Source organism: Rhagoletis zephyria, unplaced genomic scaffold (genome assembly GCF_001687245.7).
Source record: "Rhagoletis zephyria isolate East Lansing unplaced genomic scaffold, Rhagoletis_zephyria_1.1 Rzeph_scaffold_00073, whole genome shotgun sequence".
Lineage (NCBI taxonomy): Eukaryota > Metazoa > Arthropoda > Insecta > Diptera > Tephritidae > Rhagoletis > Rhagoletis zephyria.
The window spans coordinates 73,857-91,455 of NW_016157157.1; the positions used below are offsets into that span (position 1 = coordinate 73,857).

At 34.8% G+C, this 17,599-nt stretch overlaps 1 long non-coding RNA gene across 2 annotated transcripts in view; it reads right to left on the reverse strand.

The window, feature by feature from the left end:
- LOC108372171 (uncharacterized) overlaps positions 1-17,278 on the reverse strand; it is a 41,387-nt gene extending 24,109 nt beyond the window's left edge. The window contains exons 1-2 of one of the 2 annotated variants that reach the window (XR_001848819.1): positions 16,927-17,278; positions 16,538-16,683 (exon numbers count right to left, since the gene is read on the reverse strand). This is a non-coding gene — a long non-coding RNA (uncharacterized LOC108372171). Of the gene's footprint in view, positions 1-16,519; positions 16,684-16,926 lie in introns of both variants that reach the window. The other variant, XR_001848818.1, reaches the window with a different exon arrangement.
- Positions 17,279-17,599: the final 321 nt, after the last annotated feature.

A 17,599-nucleotide genomic window follows, 5' to 3' on the forward strand; every position in this document is an offset into this window, starting at 1 on the left:
TGAAACCTTATTGCACATCTGCAGTCCAAGCCTTTTGATTTGACACCTCATTTAGGAAAATCGAACGAACGGTGCTGATATTATCGCATTGATTATTAAATAATTTGAATTTAATTTTTCAACAGGTGGAAACTCTTTTTGAAAAAAAGAAAACCAGTTTGACATACCACTCTTGAAAATCGAACGAATACTTATACTTTGGCATGTATATGTAAACCTTAAGTTTTATTTGAATATACATATTGTACCAGCATTGGAAGTAGCACTGGATATGAAGAGCAATACCTCCTCAAGCAAGTAAGCAAAAATTCGAAGAAATCTGTTACTTGGGATATGTTAATATTGCTTCGGTAAACTTCTGTGATACGTCTTCATCATAGAACTCATATGCAGACTTATAGCCTATTTCCACCAAAAGCTTTAGCGAGCAATCAAGATATTCTTTTAAGTTTTTCCAAAACTTCTATCAATTCCTCACTTTTTGATATGTTTCGGAGTAAGGGACGAGCTAAGGAATATACAAATAATGAAGATTACTCCCTATTAAATGCACAAGGTCCGGAGATTTGCGGAGTAATACATTGTTCGCATAGAGCGATCTAAGATTAACCTTTGGATGATCTTATTTTTTACTGGGTAAATTAATCAAATGTTTGAGGCTCCTTTTTTGTATCGATTGGCTCGCAGCATGTGGAAAATTTTACTCCAATTTTAGCCGCGCACTCCATTGCCTTTTATGGATTTTTTTAACCGCTTTGAAAAATTATCGTTAAGCCATAATAATTAATTCTTATTTGACCATTAAAATGAATACGAAAACTGACTCATTTTGCAATAATTCGAGATATTTTTCTCCAATTACGCTAGAAACACACAAAATGTTTTAGCGAAAAAGCAAAATCAGAAAAGTGTACAACAAACAAAAAAACGTTAGCTCAAAACGCGCATACAACTTTGTTTATAATTTATTTATTTTTCATACGACGCGCAAAAAATTAAAGTCCATTAGTCGCGCTGCAGCTCATTACCTCACACTCGAGCGACCATATTTGGTGGGGAAGGTGTTAATTTTGGCAATACAACTCAATATAATTACATATGTATCTACACCGCACAAATTCAATGTTTATTTTTTTTTTTTACATTTTCATTTGCCTCAGAACTCTTTGAAATTTAGTTGTTGTTTTTATATTTGTCTGTCTGTACTTTGTTGGGTTAGGAAAATAGACGCTTTCATGTCTGGAACTTTTCGTTTCCTTTCGAAGCAAATCTATTTGCAAATGAACTACAGATGTGCTTACACTAGCAACTGCCACATACATATGTATATGTATTTATGTACGGTCAGCATACTGCTTACAGTTACGCACAAAAGTATTTTCCTTTCGATATTCAAAATGTTTTCCATGATCAGTTTTTTTCATCAACTTCTTAAAAATATAAAAAATTTCAAATCAGATTAAAAAAATATCGATAATGCAGTTTGCAGCCCATCCATTACGCAAAACAATTTGAGTATCGAAAAAATCAGGTAACTGTGTGCAAATTTTCTTTGAAAATAATATTTTCCTCTCGCATGCAGCTAATTTGTCCAAAATATATTTACATATATTTTTTTTTATTAATTTTATAAATACACACATATTTATGTATGTATATATATATGCAATATTAAGCTCTTCAAATCATGCCAAAGTTTTAGATTAGCCAAAGGTGGTGTTAGTAAGCAAAGCTTTGTTTATTTCTACACTTGATTGACATTCGATATTTGCCATTTGGTATGACATCATTTTCCAGCCCACTGACCGGCCACCCGAACGCTTGAGTGAACGACCCAGACAGCTCAGCTGTTCGCCTTGCCTTCCCACCTGAATTGAAGTGTGCAAAAATTTAACTGCTTGTAGTATTTTAGAATAAAAAAATTCAGAAATCGCTTCAATGCTTCATTAAGTAAGAATACTACAATTGATCGATTTTCGGTGATTTTGTGTTATTATTCTACGCATTTTGGGTACTGCATATGAATACATACATACATATATACATACATACATACATGTATTTATATCACGGTGCGACAGTAAATTTTACACACAAAAAAAATGGATACATTCGCCAAACTATGTGTAAATTATTTTCTCTCTGACGTCAGGATTTTTTTTAAAAGAAATTTAAAAAATATGATTATTACAAAAAGTTATTTTAAAAATTCGGTGCAATGTAGGATAACAATATCATATAAAAGAAAAAAAATTGTAGAATTATAACAGAATAAATTTTTTGGTCCATAACGACGAATGGGTATGGAAAATGTCTTTTGCAAATTTTGTGCTCAAATATCCTTGGAAATTTGAAATATTTAAATTTTTTTTTAATTATTGTTTGAGGAATAATGTACGCACGATCTCATTATCGAATTTTGTCTTGCAAACTTTATCAACTTTAAAAGATAAAAATTATTAAAAATGCCTTTTTTTAAATTCTACAGAATTTTCACTCGCATTTCATACCCATATTGGTATTCTACATTGTACTGATATTTTTAAATAATTTTTTGAATTAATTATATTTTTAAAAGGTCAAAGTCCTTTGCAAAAAAAATGCTGACGTCAGAGTGAAAAATTAAAAACGCATTTTTACTATAATTTACTCATAGTTTCGGGAGTATATCGATGCTCTCGTGTGTTTTGAAATTTCTTTGGTTTTGTCGCACGGTATATTCAACAGTTTTGTGTTTTGTGAAATTACATTTGATTTCTATTGAAGTGCAATGGCAGGCAGCTGTAATGTTGATGAGAATAACCAAATTCAGATATGTATTTAAGTACAAGATTACTGGAATTTAATGATTTATAATTTGCGAAGCGTTGAGTTAAACTTATTATACGTGGCGCGTCAAAGACTCATCGGTCACAAAAAAGTGCTTGTAAACATTTTGTATGAAAATTACAGATAAGCCCAATACCTGCTTATTATTCTCCTATTTAGTCATAGATATTTATGCATCTGAAAAATTTTGGTGTTTTATTTTTTGATGCAAACTTGTTCTAAAGTCCATTTATGAACTCGGTGAAATACGCTCCTATTAACCTGGTTTGCCTAAAAAGATCTTTCATTCAGGATTCTAAGGATAAGTAGTACTTAGTGAAGTACTCTTGTTTGAGGTATGGAGGGAGCCCTTTCCCATGCCTTTATATGACGACTCAGGTGGCAAGTTTGCTGCAGAAGAATTCAGAAAGGTGAAACAGCATTGGCGTGGCTTTGGAGCAACTGAGTACCTGAAACCGACGGAATAACGGCTTTGGAGTCTCAATGTACTTTGCCGACTACAAATGAAGAGACATCTTACTGTTTGTGCCTATTAAGCGAGGGTTTCTTTTATTTGGTGTTGGAAAACGTAAGCCAGGCTGAAAATTTTATCCACAGCTCTTCAAATAAATCAAAAGTACAATGCTGCTGGAGAATGCAGATGGCTAGGTGCTTATTTTCCATCTTGGAAATGGAACCAAAAGAGGCATTATAACTTTGAGATTATGAAGAACTTGGTATACATTGGATCGAGCCGTAATACCATCTATAATGTCAGTCTAGAGAGCAAGCGAAGAATAAGTCTTGCCAACGGGTGTTACTAGGGTTTGGATAGGCAATTAAGAAGCAGGGCCCTTTCTCGATGTACAAAAATCATGCGCAGCAAATCTCTGATTACGCACGTGCTTTCATATGGCGGAAATCTTTGGGCGTATTCGAGAGAACTATTCATAAGGCAAGAGCTATGGCCCCGTTCGTGTGGCGAAGGGCTCTTTAACGAAGTGGACATGGTTAAAAGGGTGGTCCTTAAAATATCAACATCACGGGGCTTCCCGTTATTTTTTTATGTACAACATAGAAATTTGTTTAAAATTTTAAAATTTTCGTGGTTGTCTTTATTTTGTACCTCATCTGCTTCATAAAAAATTTAGATGTTGATATTTTTAAGGAAAACCCTAAGTGTTAAGCGCCTAAAAATGGAACACCAGATTGTGATCCAGTGAAAAGATCCTTCGACTTGGCACCCTTGGATGGACCACAAATGCTTGGGCGCGCCAGAACAAAATGGAAGCACCTGACAGATGAGCAAAGTGTGAACAACTGAATCATCTAGCAGCCGATTACAATTTTATACAACAGGATCGTCTTCTCATTCCAGCTGAGCGAGCGGAAAGCGCCACAGTGAGCTATACAAAACTGAAAGTATTGCGATGCCACGGAAATTCATCAGATTAAGCCGATCGAAAATTGACGGATGCGAAATAAAAGTATGCTGACGAAAAAATGGTAAGGTGGCTGCTTTAAACATTTAAAATATATGGGGTTTTTTACCAAAGTGGTGCATACTTTGTAAAGGACCTTACCATATTTTCGTACTAGTGTATTTTTATGTTATTGGTGTGCTCGGAAATTTAGGTGTAGATATATTTATGTCAAAAAGCCATAGAATAACTAAATCGTACATGAAATACAAGCCGCTACAACACTTACCTAGTTGCATGCAATCACATTGCCTGGTATGTATGTGCATACATATCGCAGACCTTCCTTCTCATAGTCAATATTTAGTTACTGGGCTTTGAGGTTGTGGTGAAACTAAAGGAAGAATTCACGGTAACATGCAATGCCAGAGCGAAAAAAACTAACTTATTTAGTGAGAAGCACGCACAGTGTCGCACAATAAGTATCAGTACTATTGATTGTATGTATGTATATATATATAGGTATATATATCTAAATATATATATGTTCGATACATATATGTTATATACTTATGAATGCATATGTATTAGGGTAGTCTTAAAGAAGGTAAGTCAGAATTTTCATGTTCTCGCCCCTAGGACTGGTTTAAATCGGAAAAAATTTACCCCTGCTTTTTGAAATCAAAAAATATTTAGAGCTCGCGCTCAAAGTTTTTCATCTATCAATATTTTTTGATCTGTTTTTCTTCAATATTGTTAATTTAACCATTTTTTTTTTATGTTAACTATTTTTTATAAGTCCCCCAAACACCAAAAAAAAAATGCAACTGGGGACCTTAGTATATTTTTGTAACTTTTCTCAGTCTTTAATAAGTAAAGATTTGTTAAAAAGTCTGTTAGAACTTACTTCCGTAGGCTGAATTAATAACTAAATACACATTCATATAAACAATTCTTGGAGCACCCTAATATGCATACACACATTAAAGTAGTGCATTCGTATGCATGTGTACATGCATGCTTGTAGGCATTCTATGTAATAAAAATATAAGAACATTTTATTAAAAAAATGCACATTTCCAACAACTATTGCTAAACTGTATGTATGTAGTATGTATGTAAAATAAACAACACTGAAGTATACTTGTAAACTTATGTGCGTACTTACACGCTTGTGAACAGTCGAGAACTAAGTAAAGCTTTGTTGTAAAAATGAACGGAAAATTTCCGCAGCACAAGTGGCAAAAGGGAGTCACATTTGCATTAAAGTACTGGAGTTTAGCAGCAAACTAAAGTTCTGCCTAACATACGTATTCAAATGTGTACATACCTACATATATAGTATATGTATGTATTTGTCGGTATGTGCATGTAAGTACCCAGTACGGAAATAAACCAGTTTAAATATCGATGTTCAACCTGTTTTTTACCCACCACAACTACTTAGCTAAAGATCTGACTTTCTAACTTGGAATGAGCTGTTGACTTCAGCATGGCGATGTCCTAGGCATCAGTCAATTATCCGACTCTGCATTTGATTTCAACTACTTTAAAATCCATTTGGCATAAAGCACTTCAAAGACAGTATGTTTCTCAATTGCCCAAGGTAGATGATTTTTCAACTAATATTGAATTATTTCCAAAGACATGTATCAAAAGTGTAAACATTTGGTTTATCTCAATCAAGTTGCTAGGTGATTATTAGGAAAGACAAAAATATCCAAATGCATAAAAACGATTATTTTGGTAATAAGTGAATTAATTTTCGCATAACTTCATCTGCCAATACCTTTGCGGAGATAGCCAGGGTTGCTGACGAGGTTTGTTTAATTGACAAAAAGAAAAAGCTGTCAAACAACGGAAAGCGCCGCTATTTTTTCGTAAACAATTTTAATATACTCGTAAAAATATTTCGACTGTTGTTTTCCAATAGTGAAGTTTCGCGCTAAACCGGTTTTCGTGGTTGAAAAATTCAATCAAAATTTTAAATTTTTAACGAAAACTGTTTAACAGTTTCGCGTGGCTGGATTCCGTAACTATGACAACTATGTGCACTCTTCATTTTGTGACTCAGGAAGTGTGAAAATGAGTTTTAACTGTCAAAATTGTGTACACTCCTTATGCGTTAATCGAAAAATATATCAAGCATATTTTTAATATTTTGGAGTTTTTTGTGCATTTTGTCTTCCCTAGCGATTATACAACAATTTAAAGCTAGTTGCTACATAAGTAGAAATAAATTAATTTTTCTGCGGTAATTGGTTGAGTTATACCGTACTGGGTAGCGCTTATGTGCGCACTTGGATAGATATGTGAAGGCGTGAGTACTTGCATGTTGTAAATCTGGATTCTTACATTGTGAAAAACTTGGAAAATTTTCTAACTTAACGTGTCTTTATTGAAACACAAGGAAAGTTAATTCTAGCAGGGGGTACATCGTAATTTATTTACAACAACCAAAATAAAAGTAAGACTCAGAAAAAGTCAGCCAAATATAATTTTTTGATTTGAGACTAAAGATGAGAGCTTGAATTAGATTTCTGTACCTCGTAATAAACAAGGAATGTCAGAATTTTGGTTTTAATATTTTCTATACATAGAAAAAGTCTTGTTTTTTACATTAACGTTATTATGGGGCCATCTGTGCACAAATATATTTTTAAACTTTATACTAGCATATGGAGCTACCTATGATATGGGTAAGTCTCACACCTGCCTATGCAATAACCCACTTAAAAAAGCAAACTTTTTCGATTTTTTAACATGGACCTACTTAGGAAGGTTAACTTAATGCCTCTCCAAGTGTTTACCACCCTAGTACCAACCAGAACTAGATCCTTAATTAACTTAACTATTGCATAGGCTCAGCCCTAAAAACCTATCTTTTAATCCTTTTTCTTAAAGAATTTAAAACTTAAAGTAATCAAGCAGTAAACTCTCTCTCTTTTGGTATTGATTGCTGCATTTATCCCAATCACTTTGCATCTCTTTAAACTACTGGCCACAATGTAATAATTTAATTTATTGATCCGTGGCGATTTTTCTTTTGCACCGCTAAATCACTCAACGAATTTCGGATTGAGACTGCAACTGCAGCATAGCAATGCACTAACGTACACACACACATATACATATATACATACTCGTTTGCAGGGTGACTAGCACTGGCATTCATACGTACATATGTACATACATAGCAGCACAACTGCAATGGAGTGCTGGAAGAGTCAAATAAATCAATATGCAGCAGTATTATACAATCGCTGAATGAATGAATGTTATGGCATAAAATGCATAATTAATGAAATTGTTGGAATATTTTACAGAGCTGCCATGGATGGAGCGCCAAAGTACTAGCTGGAGCGGCGCGACAAGTGGCGGGAAAACGACATGAAACCACGTTGTTTTGAGGTTTTCTTGTTGTTTGTTTTGTTTTAGTTGCAGTTGCTTGCAGTTTATAATATTTATTTGTTGCTGGTTTGTTTGTTTTCTTTCTCTTGTTGTATTGCGATGTACATATGTAATTGTTGTGCTATGTAATAGCAGCGAAGCACACGATAAAAGGTGATATACACGAAAGCGAGAATTACCTGCAGTTGGCGGTTGACATACAAATAAACATTACAACCTCAATTACACAAACAACAAAAAGTGACATCGCACATTCAAAAAAAGTGTAGTACACGGGTATGTAGTGCAAAGAAATAAAAGCACGCAATAGTAGTAAATAGAAGCCGTGGGAATTGTGCCGGTATAATGTAACTGCGCTGCTTGTCGCAATAAAAAAAATATATAAAAAATAATTTTTAAGCAAAAAACAAAACCGATTTCAATTCTCATATAAAAATTTAAGATTATCGTTAATTTCTTCACGATATAATTATTGGATCTCAACAAAATTAGTATGGGACCACCAATGAGAGAGAAACCACCTTTCCGATTAAAAACGAATTATCGAAATCGGTTAAGGTGGTCCAAAGTTATGCGGTAACATACATAAAAAAAATATACATATATGTATATTCCGGCGAACTGATAACTTTCTCCTTTTTGTGAAGTCGGTTAAAAACAATAAGAAAGAAAGGCTTCAATGGTTCCAGTTGTTTTTATGAAAAAAAAAATTTTTAACAGGAGAACAATTAAAAACTAACAGGTTCTGTGTAAAATTTTTGCAGTTGTGATAAAGCCTGTTCTGTTATAAACAAATCAAGTTACGAATGAAGCAAATCAATGGATAAATAAAGAAGTGGTCAAATGAAAATAAGCAAAAATTTTTTGTATGAGAAATGAGCAGCAAATAATGTTACTGATACGCCATGTACACCATATTTCATACAAACAATCTTTGCACATTTTCATTTGACCACTCATTACTTCTTTATTTATCTATAAATTTTCTTCATTAGTAACTTGATTTTTTTGTAACAGAGCAGGCTTTAGCACAAAGGCAAAAATTTGACACAGAACCCGTTCTTTTTAAAACTTTTCTTCTGTTGAAGTGTTTTTCCATATTTTCATAAACAAAAAAACACACAAAAAATCTGGAATAATTAATTAATTTGTCAGAAACTATCACACCTATCGAAAAGTGATGTATATACGGTCTATGTAGAATTTTGTTGGCTTTCATTTGCCGTACTTCATATTAAGATTGCTTAATTGGTTCATAAGATATACGTGATTAAGTGTAACCACTTTTTGTTTTAAGCTGAATAAAGAAAAATTTAAAATATCTTGAAAACTTATCCATAGAATAAAAAGTTAAGTCGATTTTTGGAATCAGCGAGCAATTCTTTATAGAAATTGGATAGTGGCATCCATCGAACATTTTTGCTGTAAACCAGTGTTATTAGCGTAACACGAAGACATGTCACTGTTGAAAAATCGTAAAATTGGCGGATTTTCCTTTTTGGAATATCAGCTCAAACTGTCAACTGCTTTTGAAAGGTTTTAGGCTATGTTGGTACATACTTCTGGATACGGAATTACAATAGCGCACGCTGGATATCGTGAGCAACTGATGTGGAAGATGCAATAACAATTCCGCGAAAGAATAATAACCTAGCAAACTGAAATTCTGTTATTTATAGCAAAATAAAAAACACTGCAAGTACATTTTTATCGGATTTACCTGTCAACAGACACACACGCCACAACAAGCGTCTACCTGCTAGGATACAATACGCAACTGGGCCACATACTATGTATAAATACGAAAAAAGACAAACGAGGATACCTGAATATATGTAAATGTTGACGGAAGAACATAACCTAGTCACGAACGTCCACGAACTAAAGGCGGCACAACAACAAGCCACATTTTTGAACGGATGGCAGAAAGTCCTCTCAAAATGTATTGTCTCTTCGGAATTTGGGAAACTTCCTATGAAAAAACAAACAACATACTTTAAGAAATCTAACATACTTGGGAAAAACATATACATACATATTTATTTGCTCGATCGCTGGTTGATACATATAACTTTTTGCGTTAAAAAACAAAACTTTACTTCTTGTTCTAGGCTCTCTTGGATTAAAGAAACATTGCTAGACACGTGCGAGACAAGTTGAGGACACCTTTCATATAAGCATTTTGAATATATGTTTTTTGTTATTTTTTGTTTTTGCATGCAGAAAAAAGAACTCAGGCTACATGCCACCTAATCTACTGTTTTCATGTTCTTTTTACTCTGTTTTAAATTTACTTCATTAATGATTAAATCGAAGCAAATTGTTGAGTGTCAAAGAGCTCAGTTGTTCTCTCCAAAAAAATCTCTGCCAAAAATATCATACCTAATCCTTGCAGAGGCGTCTTCCGGCGTCTTATTCTCTTCAAGGTAGGAAGGGCAAATGGGGTTGTCATGTATTCCAATCAGAGCCAGGTGTTTATGTGTTCCACAGTCTCACAAGTTGTATGCAGTCCAATCTGCACAATGAAAGCGAATACCTAGCATGACACTCCGAGATTGGAAGCAACATGACTTTCACCCATCTGCATGCTATCGATGCCTTCCAGTCATTGCTGAGCCCTCTCTGGCCAAATAATCAGATGCCTCATCAAGAGGTATGTCCGTGTGATCTGACTAATAAAAGTTATTTTTTCCGCCATGACTTAGTCGAAACTTGCTTTGCCGAACCAATCTGGCAGTAGTTAGAAGGCTAGCCAATGTCTTAAGTGCAGCTTGGCTGTCACTACAAAAATGGAAATTCCCGCTGATATTAAATAACTCGGCTTGGAATACCGAGGCATATTCTCCGAAAAAAATGAAGTTCATCCTCATTATTTTCGATATAGATACAAGATCTTGGCCCGGCGTCAGTTCTGGAGCCAACAGTTTGGATTCGACAGTTTCTGAAACTGCGCTCAGTATTGGAATCCAGCCAATACAAATTCAGCCTCAGGGAACTTAGCTTTGTGAATGTGCTCAGCAAAGGTAATGGTGGTGTACTATCCTGGAAATTTGGGTTTAAATCCCTACCACCAGAAATCTCCGCCCCATTCCACTCAGTATCATACCAAAATCCATTTATTTTTAGCCTGTAAGTGGGCTCCCCACGTACGAAGGTATAAAGTGATGGCCGGGTGTTGTAGGAAAGCTCCCGTACAGTATATGTCCTTTGAAGTTATATCCTTTAATATATATGTATTCATACGCATGCAAACTTTTGTAGAAACGGCAACGATACTTGCGAAGGATTCTCGATTTTCAATTTCTTCCAGAGCATGGCTGCTTAAAACATTTTTTTTTTAAAGAGCTTGGGCATACCAAATGTTGTTTCCAACAACCGTACTGGGATAGATTTTTCATTGGCATGTACATACATGTCCTACATGTTCGTTTTGTGCTGAGAAATCGATGGTGCAGCGCGACACATACATATTTATGATGCGAACTTTATTTTTCCTCACTTTCACATCGGTTACTCCATTTTACGATACTTTTTTTTTGCAAAATAACTGTTTCATTTTTCCACTTCATTTTCATACCCAATATATTCGTACTTAGTACAAGACAATCTCGCAATGAGCAGATATTTTATTACCATTCCTTATTCCACTTTGGTTGAAACAGAAGAGTATATATGTACATATGTATGCGTGTATGTACATATGTTTATGCGCACAGTAGCGCGCGTGGGAATAGCAACCAAAGCAAAAAACGCAAAAAAATTGAAGAGAATTGTATACTCGGTACTTGTCGTCTGCAATGGCATTGACCAAAATGTGCAACAGTGGCCGCATTTAACACGTGTAGCATCCATAAAAACAAAGCCATAGAGCGGAATGTATACGGACGAAAAAAAAACAAAAGAGAATCGTATTCAAAAAATAAAAGCAAACGAAGTTGCTGGTGAAAAGAATATTGTAGAAGAAATTTTAAATTGTAGCCCTGCAAAAAATCTGACTAGCTCAGAACTAGCGTAGAGCTTTACTTTGCAACTAGTTTTTAACCGGTTGCGGTTTGGACAGTTTTTTTTTTATAAGGAAACGTTTTTAAGATTCGATTTTTGGATATTTTTCCCGTTTTTACTTTTATTTTACAGAGATCATGTTTTTACATATTTTATTGAAAAAAAATAAAAAATTATTGTAAGCGGCACGCAACAATTTAAATTCGTTAAATCTGTAAACTCACAACAGCCTCCACCGTGATTTGAACTCCCGACCAACGATGCTTGAGTCGGAGGTCTTCTCGCTGAGCTACTTTCATATTGGACAAGAAATGAGAATTTGTACACCAGTTCATAAATAGTTCTGAAATATGTAGTTCGGAACTAACGCTTCGTCGGACTGCCTCTAAATTTTACTGCAGGGATATTATTCGACCGCAGGTAAATGCTACAGCTCTCATATTAGCCATGTGGAGCGGGCAAAGTGTGGGTGCATGGCACATTTTAGCATTTTAAAATTTTGTACAACCCAACCAATTAACTCGAATGGTAAGTAAATATATAGAATACGCTATAACGGGTATGAAAGGATAAGCTACTGATTGTCGCTAATCTGGAGTTCGAGGATGTTAGTAAGTATCTCTGTAACAAGAATGCAAAGTGGAATGCTCCTTTTTAGGCTTTCAGAAAAGAGTAGATTCCTTTAACAGGCTGCCGATGAAAGCTTTTGAAATTGACAAAGAATTTACATCGCTTTCAGTTATTAGTGAAGAGATATGACACTCTGAACTTTATTGTAGATTCGTTTATTTTCGGTTCCTCTGGCATCGTCAAATCGTCCGCTCTACATAACGCACTTGCTAGGCCACAGCCGATGGGTTGGAAACTCAAGGGCACTCTTGAGGAACTGTCTCTGAGTAATGCTTAGTATCCAGCTCTCAAGAAAATCTAAAGCTCCATATAAAATGAGGCACACTAAATGGCTAAGCATGGTTGAATTATACCAGGTGAAGTAATTAGAGCTGGAAGAAAGATATTGACACTGCCTTATTTGAAAATTTGCCTATAAAATTTGGCTACATGTAAGGCAGCCGAATGTAAGAAAATAAAGAGAAAAAGCGGTTTTATTACTTCTCCTGTGTGGCTAAGAAATTTTCTTGTGGTTTTTTTGTGAAAAAACAGCACAAGGCGACCCATGTTTGCAACAGAAATATATGCCCCCTTCCATTATTTCTTGAGGAAAGAGTGAAGCAACAGGCTGTGTAATATCAGATGTCAAAATTCCATGGATACACACAGGAAATAATTGAAGGATTCACAACGGTATCGTAAGTGTCGTATTCTTGTATGTCGTAAACTCTAAAAGCTTAAATAAATGTTTAGAGAACTTGAAACGCCAACCAACTATTTTTTAACACTGAAAAAATTCATAATATGAATTAGATGGTATTTTGCGAACACCCCCAATACGACACTTACGACACCGTTGTGAATACCCTAAATGGCAAATTTTGTCTTTGTAGGTAAAAATGGTCGAAAATATAATATATCTAAAAAGGTGGTAGATATACCAATAAAGTTGTAAAGTCCGTACACCTGTGATCAACTTTTGAACATATGAGCGCTTAGTCACCTTAGCGAACGTTGGGCGAAAACCTCGTAATGCAAGGTTGCTAGGTCCATCAGGTCACCCGTTGACCGTAGTCGGACAAGGAAACTCTTAGGGTGGAACTAAACATGAGGCTGAACTTTGAAAGATCTTCCTAACAATCAAAACATCTTTGGTGGTGCCATGATTCTGTTGTCCGGCGATTTCCGTCAGACACTTCCAGTTATTGCACGATCAACTACAGCTGACAAACTAAATGCGGCGTCATGTGCGGAGGCATTTTCGAAGCAATTGTTGGACATTTGTCGTGAAAAAATCGCAGTTTACACCTCGACCGGGCTCATCAGATAATCCACAGACTTCTGCGTATTTTTCCGGACGTCGCGCATTAATTCAAGGCAAACGAGGAATAATGCCGCGAAAAAAAACAAAGATGTCGGAGATCTCAATGTGACAAAAAACACAGTTATCAACCAGGATGACGTGGTCAAATATCTCACTGAATGTCTAAATTCGCTGGAATTGCTTGGACTACCACCTCACAATATGACATTAAAAGTAAGCTTAGTCATCATCATGTTGCGTAACTTTAATCAAACTCGACTAAGCAATAACGTCATCAAGGCAACGATCATCAAGAGTAAATACAAAGAAGGGGATGTTTTAATTCCGCGTATTCCGATGATTCCAAAGGACTTGCCATTTCATTTTAAGCAGCTGGAATTCCCCGTGCGTTTGGTATTTGCGATGAGCATAAACAAATCGTAGGGCCAGTCGTTGGAAATTTGCGGAATTAACTAAGAGTTTTCGTGTTTCACGCTGGGACAATTATATATCGTTATAATCAAGTAAATTGTAGGTGATACTAAGTTCACCGGGTCATCTTCTAGTAGTACATATATGTGTGTATTGACTTGTAGGTAGTTCTTTTTTCAAGTACATAGTTATCTCATAGTTATCTCAGTGTTGGCTCGCTGCTGTGATTGCATAAAACGCATCGTGCTTATATGGGAATAGTCTTGTCAAAGCTCATCCACATAACACACAAACCAATGCATCAAAGCAATAAATACATATGTACATAAGTAGTCAGTGGGGAAATTACATACATACTCCATGCATGCCCGCTGCACTTCTGCCGCACCATGTATTGGAAAGGGGCAACACTAAAGTAATACAATGCGAGAGCGGTAGAATGAGGTACTTTGAGATATGCAGACAAATAAACAGAGAGAAACTACAAAACAGCCTCAACAAAAACCACACTGCTTTGTTCAGCAATGAGGCAATGGAAAGGAAAAATACCCAAAAACAGCTGTTCAGACCAAAACAAAAAAAAAAACACGAAGATGCAACGAGCAATGTGAGTTTTACGAGCGCAGTAAAGTGCATTTGTGAAATGCATTAACTAGCGTTAGCTGGCTCCCTCAGGGGAATACCCTAAAAAATAAGCAAACAAATGCTAAAAACAAGAAAGCTACCTACCAACACACAAATATGTGCATACAAACAGACATTTTTATAGTTCCGTATAAAACAGAAAATCAGCAGATAGAGATAAACAAAATTCGCAAACTTCGTAAGGCAGAGTGAGCGGGATAGCAGAAAATACATATGTATGAAGCATAGCAAAAAGAAGTAAGGACAGTGTTGTGGTCGGCTTACCCGCCCGGCTTCATATCTGCAATGAATAAAGGAAAATTTAACTTTAATCTGTCATTTCGTTTGTAGTGCAAACGTATTCAATTTTAAAGGAAACATTAAAGTGAAAAATTATTTTTTTTTAATCAGCTCTCAAGAAAAACGAATAATTCATAAAAAAATATGCACAAGAAATGGAAAAGAAATTTTCATCAGCTAAAATTTCTCAAATCAGTTTGCGGCTCTCAAGAAACAAAAAAAAATGCTCATAGGTATATTTATTTCTTCAAGAAAATTTACAGTAAAAGCAACAGAAATAATAAGAAATATTTCTTGTGATCTTTCTTGAGAGCTGGATTCTAAGCTTTAATATGCAAACTGATTGGAAAAAAATAACGGTTTCAATAATTTGAAATCATAACTTTATATCTGAACAATCAGTTGTGTGGGAGCTATAAGTTATAGTGAACTATTATTGTCAGTTCAGAAAATTTTTAAAACATTACAAAAACACGCGTGCATATAAAATTTTAGTCTCGGAAACTGAGGGACTACACAGCTTGCGTTCAAACGTACAGATAGACGGACATGGCAAAATCAAATCAGGTCGATGCGTCGTTTGGGATAACCTGATCCAAAGTTAACATGCCATTTCAACTTCATGAAATGTATATAAATACAAGTATACGCATAAGTACTTAAAACAGTGACTCAAACAAGTGCTCACATTGAATTTTTTTTACTTTTTTTTGTTGTATTTTTTATAAAATTATTGTTTATGCTTTAACCAAAAACATACAAATCAAAGTTTCAAACTTTTAAAAACTTTAAAACATTAAAAAAATGTTATCAACATTTTTAATTTTTTAGTATGAATTTTTGAAACAAAGTTCAATTGGAATAATATGAAGACTGTTCGCAAAAAAAAAGTTTTTATAAATTGTGCCTGTTATAGAAAAAGAGCAAACGTTAAAAAACATTCAGAATAGAAAATTAAAAATTTTACTGGAAATTTTTTGAATGGTCCTAACCTTTGTATAAAGTGTAAAATTTTAATCTTTATTAACCATATTTTTATGAAAAAAATTTAAGTTGAAAAATTTTGGCTGCATTTCTTTATGCATTCTGAACATTTGGAATAAACTTTTTCGTTTACCTATTCTTTAGAACGTTCCTGATGATATGTTAACGTATGTATATTTCAAACCCATTCTGTTTATTCTGGCTGTGAAATGGGATTATCTAGAATGTATAAAGAAACGCATCCATTGTGAATATAAAAACAAAAATTGTGAATAGCTGTTTGAGTCACTGTACATAAGTACGTATGTACGAGTACTTATAATCACCACTTTCGTAGCACATGCAACACACACACTTTGCTTTTTATTGCCTATCTTTACCTACACTTCCCTGTGCGCTGCTTAGTGCGAACGTGCAAATATCTCACAGATATGTACGCATATGTTTGTTTTAGCGTGCCTGTAGGTATGTATGTGCATAAGTATGTTGATGTACATATATGTACATCATTTTAGTAGCAGCGTCTAAAATTTAAAATACACGAAAAACCTTTTCCACTGATTGAGCCACTTACACACACCACAAACGCATCACAAGTCACTCACTTAGCCGCTCGTTTACTTACTTAAAAATACGTACGTACTTGTCGCTTGATGCTCGCGAATCTCCGGTTAAAGTTGATTTTTTTTTTTGTCACTTTTGTGTTGGACTTTATACGTTTTTGTTTTGTTTCTTTCTGGTTTTTAATACACATAAAAATTAGTTATGCATTAAAACTTTTGCAGGTATCTATGGAATTATGTAGGTACATATGAATTGAATGTTTAACAGATTTCACAAGTAACTACAATATTTTTTTTTTACATTTAAATATGCATATTAGTGCATCCAAGTAAATATGTATGTTCGAGTACTTTTCACTTAGGCATCTCTAATTTATGCTTTCAATATATTTTTTTTGATTGCCTTAATTTCAATAACACACACATAGTAATGTTTACTTTAGAACTCTAAAATTAAATATTTGTGTACATAGGTATGTAAGCGTCTGCGGCCGGCAAGATTTGAGCTTCATACTTTTTCGAAGTCAGAAATCGCTGGCAAAACACGTTTTAAATTGTAAAAATGCCAACATCTTTTAACATTTAATAGTTTTTTTTTATTCTCTTTACACTTCTGCACTAAGACACTGTTTACACTTATGCAGATATTATACAATTTCATTTATTTTTTTATGTTTTGCTTCACTAGAATCATTTCACGTTTCATTCTACATAGTTTTCTCGTCATCGCCAAAACGCCGCCAAAGCGCCAACACAAAACCATCGCACACGCCGCACAAAACACAACTGAAAAACTGAACTGAGCGATTCGTGTTCGCCGCACTGCTGTCGCCAGCGATATGCTCCAGGTCAACCACGGGCCTATATCTGTGTGTGTGTGTGTGTGTGGGTGCGTTTGTTATGTTGGTTCGCATCGAAAACTCGAAATTCACAGGTTGTAAATACGTGCTGGCATACCGCCCCCTTTGGCGCACTGCCGCAGAGAACTTATAACTACTGAGAAGATGCAAATTTTGGTTGCATCGAACATTTGTCTGGAACGTTTAGAGGACGGAATTTCACCATTCTATTTTAACATTTCGAGGTTTCTTAACATTTGAAATTTAACATTTTTGTGGATTTCTCACCAAATGCTCCTTAAA